This window comes from Caloenas nicobarica, chromosome 3 (genome assembly GCF_036013445.1).
Source record: "Caloenas nicobarica isolate bCalNic1 chromosome 3, bCalNic1.hap1, whole genome shotgun sequence".
In the NCBI taxonomy this organism is placed as follows: domain Eukaryota; kingdom Metazoa; phylum Chordata; class Aves; order Columbiformes; family Columbidae; genus Caloenas; species Caloenas nicobarica.
The window spans coordinates 50,356,824-50,366,535 of record NC_088247.1 but is presented as its reverse complement, the minus strand read 5'-3'; positions in this window follow the sequence as shown (position 1 = coordinate 50,366,535).

Genomic DNA, 9,712 nt, shown 5'->3' with positions numbered 1-9,712 from the left:
AGTCAAAGCTGCTGTACTTAGGGAATGGGTACCCTGGTGACAGCTGGCTACATGTGACACTGGTTATCTCCTTGTGAAGATCTATCTTCCTGCAGGAAAAACCAAACCAAACCAAACCAAACCAAACCAAACCAAACCAAACCAAAAACAAACAAACAAACAAACAACAACAACAACAACGACAACAACCTCTTGCTTCAGTTTAGGGTTGCTTTCGGCTTAGGCTGGCTGATCTTTCCAGGCCAATAGATCAGGGCTAGAACAACACTAACACTGCATGGGCTTGTGACTGACTTCTTCAGCAATACTGGATTCTGGCACATTCATTTCAATTTAAATGTTCTTTAACTTCTGCTGCCTTCACACAGTCCCTACTAGGCAGGGTTTTCTGCCTATTATCTGCTTCTTTTCCCTTCAGTTCAGTTCCCTGACCCGTTTACATTGCTGTGGCAGCCGTGCTTCTGCTCCCTTCACACAAGCCTCACATCTGAAAAAAGAAAGCACTTGACAGACCATTTTTCTGTATTGTGCAGACTGGTCCAAAGACATCCCCTTTAAATCTTTAGAGAGCCCTAATTTGGAGACATCTGATGTAGCAGTTCAGTCCTATCATGCCATGTCCAGAAAATTAGGGAAAAAAATAGTTTCTCTGAATGGGACCTCAATGTGGGAATGAAACCAAGACACATGAGGCTGAATAGTTCTTCGGTCAGCAAGTAAAACAAGAAAGCAATTATTATTCTGTGATTAACTCCTCTCCCTCCCCTTCCTCAGCATTCATAGATGCTGTGTTGGGTCCACGTAATGTTTTGTAATATGCAATACAGCATGTCTGCAAAGTGGGGATAATTAGCACAAGTCAAGCGATGCAGTGAACGTGGGATTCTGGCAACCATACATGTTAGCAAGTGTGGTACCCCTTGGGAACAATCCTGAGTTGTGGTTCATTTGTACAAAAAGTTTTGAAATCATTTTCCAGGAGGAAGTGAAGTCTCTAGAAACAAAATTAAAACATTCCTTTACAACTCAAACTAATAACAGAGAGTGGCCATTGAATGGCTGTTAATAATGACTCCTAACAGTCAGAACAGATCATTGCAATTCCAACTACACACAGGAATGAGCTAAAGGAAAAGGCATATTCTGAAAAAGCAGAAATATTTATAACTGAATTAACAGTATAACCCTATTTCGGCACAAGGGCCCAGAAAGAACAAACATGTTTCCAGCAATACAAAACAAAACGGCTTGCATGGAGCAGTTTACAGCGACATTGAAAGCCAGAGATTGGCCTTTTGAACCTCTCAAGCTTCAAATCAGTGAGGAGAACACATGCTTAAATTCAACAGCTGGCATGTGGCCACTCACACACAGCAAAGGGTAAGGCAGGTGCTGGGACCTCAGCACTGACACACAAGGTTACTTCTGCATGGAAGATAAAAATAATGCTATTTCCTAAATTATATAAGGCCTTCCTGAACCATAATGAGTTTGGTAAATCTAACAGCCCCCGCTGTGATTAACAGAAAAGATGTAGAACCGTGGGATTCACAAAATGCAGTCACTCTGTCTTAGTTTTCTATCACTTTATTTAATAACACTGCAAATAAGAAGACAAAGCCCAGTATTAAAAAAATGGGGTGGAGGAGACAGCAGCTGCCTGAAAGAGTCCAGCTGTGCAGCCTGGGTTCTGCTTTCAGGCATGTTTTGTGCAAAGTAAGTGAAACTGAAAGCTTATAATGAAAGACCAGTGATCTCCAAGGTTTCGCAACTTGTTTTGTAGTTCATAGGAGGTTTGCTAAGACCATGCTGGCACAGATGAGAAACAGAAGCGAAAGCAGGGAGGAATTTGCATACAGAGTGCAGATTTCATTGTTCGTGGCAAAGCCGCCCTTGATTTGCTTCACTCATGATAACAATCAGCCCAGCCAACTGTTTACATGCTCTCCATTGTGCTGGTGTTGGCTAGGAAATGGCAGGCGCAATGAGATTTTCTTTCTGCTGGCACTCTGGGGAACAGCGGGAGTTCACACACTTGACAGACAGACAGACAGGCAGACGGGCCCCTCTTTCCAAGAAACAAGAGACCAGCTTGCTTGCTCTTGAGCTGTGGTATTGTGAAAATGAAGCCAGGAGCATGTGCGGCGGAAAGCAGGGCACACAGCTTGGTTTGGGGTCCAGGGGAGAAAGGAGGAAGATTCAAGGAAAGTGTCGAGAACCAGCTCGACAGAAAGATTTATACAACTACCTCTCCCTGCCCTACTACTTTCACCTAATCTACTTTTAAGTAATTTTTCCTAGAAAAAAAACAGGTGAGGCGTCAGGCAAAATATGTTCATGCATAAGTCACAATTGAAAAGTGTGTAAGAAAGGGCTAAAACTCAAGTTGTACTAAGGAATATGTAAACAGTTATCCTTTTCCTGTAAAAGGGACAGCAGTATTGCTGCTGCCATAGCAACATAGTCACAGCTGTAAATATAATAAGCTCTCAAATTTAAATATAATCATAATAAAGCAGAAGGCCCATGAAAGGCAATCCCCCTGTCTTCCCCCAGCCCCCTGCATTAATGGCAATCTTAATAGATCTAAGTCGATAGGCTTTTCCTTGGCCCACTCTGGTCTGATTTGAAATGCATAGATGAAAACACTTCCCTAAGCATTTGACAAACTTGCTAGAAAGGTTAAAACTGAGCATTTCTTAAGTTGCTCAGTCTTACTCTTAAATCCGCTTTCTAGAATAAGACAAGACATCCCCAAGGGAAAAAGGAAGGTTTAAAGTTGCATGATTGGAAAGTGTTTGTAAACCAAGTGGGTTTTGCAATTTGCATAGTTTAAAGAATAAAACAAAAATCCTATGGCTGAGGATAACAGCTGAAATAGGTTTGGACGTTTTTTAATATTATTTTTTATTTTCTTTTAAAGTCTTAATCACAACCACTATTATTACAGCTAAGCCAAAACTTATTGCTGGGAGCACACACACAGTCAATACAACACTGCAGATAGGAATCAGCAGTGGGCCACATTCAAATGTCTAGATTTCTCCTTCAAAATGTAGGTTAATTATTCTCCAAATTTGCACTGATTATTGGTGAAGCAATCTAAGTAAGCGACATTCTAACTCTTTCTCATCAGCTTACCTGCTAGAATTATGTGATATGCACCCCTGAAAAATGTACTCTGCACTTGAAGCAATTAAGGAAATATGATGACTAACCTACAGACTAGAAAAGTGAGGGAAGGTTTCCTCAGCCAAAAAAAATACAGAGGAATGTATACTTGAAAACAGAGAAGTAAGACTGGTGCTATCGAAAGGCCAAATCCTCCAGTGAAACAAAATATCCAGGAATATAATTTAATAAGGTAGAAAGCAAAGTAAGCATTTTACACCTCTATTAAATTTTCCTTACAAGTTTTCTCTGCAAATACAGAAAAGACGAGAATGCCGTTTCCTTTATATGGATTGTTAAAGTTTTGTTAGTTGTGATTTATTTGTACAGATCTGGCTAATGACTTGAAATGAAATGGCTATAGCAGGGAAATGATAAATTATCTAGTGTATAACACTGCTTAAAACCTAAACGTGTTTATAGTTGCTGTTCTGGGACAGTTGCCAATGTGACATTTTACTTAGAAATTTATGTTAGTGTAAGTATTTTTTTCCTACGGAAAACAAAAAAGTCTCCAAAAATAATAAGATGGTGGGGGAGGAATATAATTTTCCTGCTGCTAGGAAGCACCAGGAATCAGGTTTTCAAAGGAATTTGCATGCTGTTTTAATCAAAAATTAATTTCTTAATATCATCTGGGTAGAATTTTCAGAAAACATACATGCTACCTAGTGTATAATCTAATTATACGATAAAGAAAAAAATTCTTAGCATGTAAGGCTATCGCTGTCTGTAAAGTGAGTCTAGTGCACAGAAAGAGGTTGTGCTTCACTTTTCAGAATTAGTTGAAGAAGTAGCTTACAGTCACACTACTGAAGACTAGCGAGTACTAATTACTTTCTTCACAATCTTTTAAGATAAAGGAAAAGAATTGAAATCTTATTCTTGAAGATTCATTCTGTAACATGGGTAATGAGCAACCTTCATCCAGGAGAAACACAAAGTAAGGAGCAAAAAGAGCAAGAGTCCTCACAATGGATACAGAACAACTAAAAGACAGTATAGTAGAGGTCAAAAAATCATGATTCATAAGATCACGAATAAAGTTGTGATATTTCTTGCAGTGTCCAAGTATGAAGTCATCCAAAGAAATTAACAAGTAGCATGATTACAATGAAAAATAAAAGGAAGAATTTCATTTCTCGCATTGTGCTTGTAGTGCTACAGGATGTTGTGTAGATTAAAAATAGATATAAACTAGAAAAAGAATAAGTGGAGGAGAGGCTGTGAGCAGCCTAATAAAGTCAATGGCCTGGACACAACCTACTGCAAAGGAAGTCTTTAAATTGCTAACTGCTACAAGCTGGGAAGCCATTGAGAGGGAAGAACTATGCCTTACCTGCCTTTCTTTAATAATCGCTACAGATGACTACTGAGGGCAGGATAGTAAGGTAAATAAACATTTTCCCAGAGCTAATTCAGTCATTTTTACTCATATTCTTAAGGAAACTAAGTGAAAATTCATGAGCAGATGACCAAGAGATAAAAACAAGAAACGAATGGAGTTTATCAAAATCAGGAAGACTGAAATCTGTCCTAAAAACATAGGGACTATCACAAAAGAAGTAATTAAGGAGGAGGAACTAGACCAAGCCGACAGTTTAAAAGAAGCCAGTGATTTACCAGGTTGGATGGGTCATCGCCCTAAATGGATCCAATATTGTCCTTGCCCACATAATCACCAGGGATACACCCTTCTTCTGTAAATGGAGCAACTGGATGCAGTGGCGTTTTAGACTTGCACATACTGATCCTAACTTTTTGAGACAGCCCTGAGGGAAGAAGGGATGGGAAGAAAATGGAGGCCAAACACACTATGTGAACAAATAAAATATAATGCAATCATGTCTGAGATGCTGACAGAAGTATGTTTTGTCCTAGTAATTAGAAGTAGTCTCCTAAGTTATACAGAAATATATACTTAACTTTTATTTTCAGAGACTAACCCCAGTTAGAGATGACCTTTGCTGAAATCACCAACCACTGTCAGGAAGCTCTTTAGATGACATGATTCCAATAGTTTAAAAGAGCTATATAGGTGACGATAAAAAGTTAACAGGGGACGGAACTTAAACAACATTTGTTTTGGGGTCAGATTGTTGTCCTTTATCTCTTAATCCGTGTTTTTGTAATGGACATTCACAGTCCATTTCTCTCAGCAAGAATGCTTTCAGTTACCAGACACAGGTCTGTTAAGCAGCTCCATTCATTCAGTCATGTCATTTCCTTGTTTCATTAAAGACAGCTTTCATTTCATAGCCCCAGCATGGGTTTGTGTTTGCAGCGAGGGAGAGGAATTCAGCTCACTATGTTAATAAAGGCATGCATGGTTCCAGCTTGTTATCTTTAAATTTTACCCTGCAAGGACAATTGCTTTCCATTAAAAATAATAATAATAATAATAAATTCTAACTCTGTTGCTGTTGAAAGGCAATCGTTCTGATTCTTTTCTGCCAACAAAAGGCTACAGTTGAAAACAAGTATTTTAATGTGTTTGTGGGTGATGTGGTTCTCTGTTTGATCAGTACACATGGGACAGAGATCCGTGTGTCCAAGTGGATCTGTGCTTGCCTTATCCCTCTGCCTGAAAAGGGCTGCCAAGACTGTAGCAGGGAGTCAGAGGGACACATAATTTCTTCAGCCTCCCTTTGATGGTGTGTTTAGTGTCACACTGTTCCTGCTAATATGCTTCTACAGTGTTAATCTTCGTACTGAGGTAGATGGACACAGTTCCTGCAGTCCCTCCTGCAGCAATATTTGAGATTCATCCCCTCTGCATTTTCTGCACTGGTCTGACAGAAAGATATATATATATATACACATTGGTTTTCAGGATGAAAATGCAAGTTCCTAAAAGAAGCTGGGCATTTTGATGCACTGCACAGTGATTCCTGAAAGTGTGATACCAAGCTCTGAGTGTGCGTGACAGCCTGGACACGGCCCAGGGCTGAGAGCTGTGTCTCTGCTGGCTGCTCCCTGACAGATGGGTGCTGGCTGGTGCAGTCCAGAAGGGACTTTTCCTTAGAAGTTGATGCCTGGCAATCCCAGCTCTCATGCTGTCTGAATAGTTTGAAGGCAAACCCAGCTCCCAGACCTCCCAAATATCTCTCATGTTACAGGTATCCCTTGTGGATGCTTTAATTCGTCACTTAAATTAGGTTCACTACTACTAGAGATATGTCTACCCGGGATTGACAGTTACCTCTGGATTCATTTTTAATATCAGACAACTTGACGTATAAAACTGTATCGGTTTCCTGTGGAAAAACAAGAAGTGAAGTTCTCAACTGAAAAATATGAGATGGGGTCACAGAGAAATAAAAACAATAAAATTCAATCTATTTTATGCTTAAATGCATATTTCATTCTTAGCTGACCAGGGACCTTTCTCCTACAATTCCTCCCCACCAAGCTCTACCCCGAAAGCAAACGGGGGAGAGAGAGGATGGGGCTGCCTTATGCCTCTGGACCTAAGCTGGCTTTCCCCGCTGTCCACTCTCACTGTTCAAAATGGAGTCATCTCTTCTCCTATCTGTTTATTATTCTTAATTTCTTAATGTCAACACTTTCACCTTTCAGTTCACAAGGTGATGGACAGAGGTACCTTAATTTACTCTTAAAACAATTTCAGAGGTGCCACAATACTCCAACTGCTATAAAAATATCCTGGTTCACATTATAGGGAATATCATCGTGCATACTCTTTAAATTGCTTTCAGATCAGAATGATTTAAACATATAATAATAGTTTAAAATATGTCTTCATGAACGGAAACAAAAAGACACATCAGCAATGCACGTGGCGAGGTCCTGTAAGATCAGCTCATCTGAAAACCTTGTTTCTCTACCCTTGCATTCATCAGTGCCAAGAACACAAAAAGACTAGAACATGGACTCCCCTTTTCCAATCAAATACTTCATGCAGACCATAGTTGAGCACAGTCCACATGGCCTCAAGTATAAGTGCCTGTACACTCCCCTCAGTACTGATTTCTAAGCTAAGTGTGTATTGCCTTGATGCTAGTTTTTGGATCCTTGTCTTGATCTTACTGTCTGCATGCAACTTCACCGATGTGGTCATCCTTCCTTTGATGCCCTCCTTTTTGCCTGAAAAATGGGGTCCTTTTTACTTTCCTTCTCTAAAGGTACAATTGACACTTTTCTTTGGGATTCCGTGGCATGATCTCATTCTGGGGAAGTTAGAAAGAAAGTGAATGGAAACTAAATAGATTTAAGCTAACCTCACAACTATCATTAGCAATCAAGGCCAGGATTAAAACAAACAAACAAACAAGTAAGCAAACAAAACCAACAAAGCAAAACCAAAAAAAACCCCAACTAAACAACCAAACAAACCAGGGAAATACAATAGATGAGAAAATTCAGTAGCAAAGCAGAAAATTGTGAGAAAGAGGTTGAGAGATAGATGAAAAGAGAAACTCTAGAAACCACAATTTAATAAGCAAGTATGGAGAAATAATAGTCAGCCCTTACAGACAGATTAAGAAATGGGAACACAGCCAACACAGGGAATGGAATAACAACATTATAATTGTTTCTTGAGAGATATGGCAGTGGGCCATTTAGCCTGCTTGTTTTTACCTTGGGTCATTGCCCAGACTGAACAATTAAAAGGATATTTTTGTCATAGAACCAGTCATTTTATTTCACTGCTGTTAAAAAAAAGTGTCAGTACCAACTGTGCACATTGATATAATCTGTAGTTGTAGGATTTTGTAGAACAAAAAGTGTTTGCTACAGTCCAGAAAGCTCAGAAGTACAGCCCTAGTGTGAGTGGTCTTGTCATGTCTTAAGGACTTTTCAAATTAAAAGAATGACTTTCTAGAAAGCAAGGGAAATCTCAGCTTCTCTACCTCTCCCCACTGAGTAAATTTTAAATACAAACTACCAGCCAAATTCTCCCTTTATTCTCCCTTTCCCTACACTTTTTCTCTCTCCCATCCTGGTTGTTGACATTTGCCAGAAGGACAATGAATCATTAAATAGGAACTTCTGAAGACCGGTGTCATTTTTTTCCATCCTAACCTAAAGAATGGATGTTGGTGAGTATTTAGTGTTTTCCATTCAAGACTATTAGCACATTTATTTTCCATGGCTCTTTTTTAGAGTTGTTATGTTTAGCAAAGAAGTTATTTTAGTTGCACCAGTTCCCACAGGATTAAAAGATTTCTGACATTGAAGCTTTACTATAGATAGAATTTTTAAGAATTAGAAAATTTAGTTTGGTTAAATTTATTCTTGTAGAATTAAACATCAAATTTATTTTAAAGGAAAAAGGTGAATTGATGGGCTGGATTCACAAAGAAATTAGGCCCTCATGCTGTGGGAAGTGGCTGAACACCCCAGTTACACCTCTACCTGAAGGATTTTAAGTCTGTAGCTGCCAGTTTCCAAGACATTATCTTGTTTATTAAACTGTGAGATCATCTATTACAGCTGTTGTTTCATATTATATCCTCAGTTGTTATTGAGTGCAACACTGAGAATGACTCTTCTGCTTACTGAATAAATATTTAACCTGGAGGAGGGACACCTGCATATCAGGACACTTCTGGAAAAATGTAATGAAAAACAGCCTAAAAATCCCACACCACAGAGTGACTTAAGCTTGACACTTAGTTTACTACTTGGGAGCCCTGAAAGGTGGTTTTAAACAAACTTGTCATGGAGAGGATGGAAATGGGAACAAGAGTATGATACAGCATTGGCTAAAAGGAAAATAAAACAATACCCACATTTTTCACAGCTGAAAGGATTTGGCAAACTTGGGTTAAAGTCATCAAGAATTTTAAAAACAGAAACAGTGAAATGGTGTGTTTAGGTAAATTTATTATTTCTCAGAGAAAGTTTTCCTTGCTGTTTGGTAAGTGTCAAAAGTGTCTAAATATGAAAAAAAGGTTAAAAAAAAAGTAATAAAATAATTATATTCACAGTGGTCATATTTCGTAATTTGTCTGTCTCATACAAAGAGTTTTGAAATGTTAGCAGTTTCTTGCAGTTTGTATTTAGTTTTTAATATTGCGGGTTTTGAAGCAATGGTCTATGCTTGATTAAGAAAAGATACAGGGAAATTTGTCTGTAATACAAAATAATTGAAAAACCTCACTGTCTATACAGTTTGAAGTATAAAAAAAATAAACCATGGAAGAGAATATCACAGCTGATTCTGCCTGAGAATGGGAGGGGAGGTTGTTTTCCTTATTCCTCCAACATGTAGTTATGAATTGATCAAATGAAAATATAAAAAATCGGGCTCAGATCCAAGATCAACACCTTATTCTAGCTATTCTAATTTTATGATTACATACCCAAGACATGTATCGGCAGGTGACTGTTTTCCAAGACGATTAAATGCAACTGCTTTATATTTTTACCTAATATTCTATTTTGTCTAGTTAAGCTGACAGGAAAATCAGATGTAGAAAAAGAAAAAAAAAAAAAGTAGTATTGGAAAATATCTTCTTTTCCCTTATTATCAGTGGAATCCTTAGAAAACACCACGTTCATTTGAACCATCTAA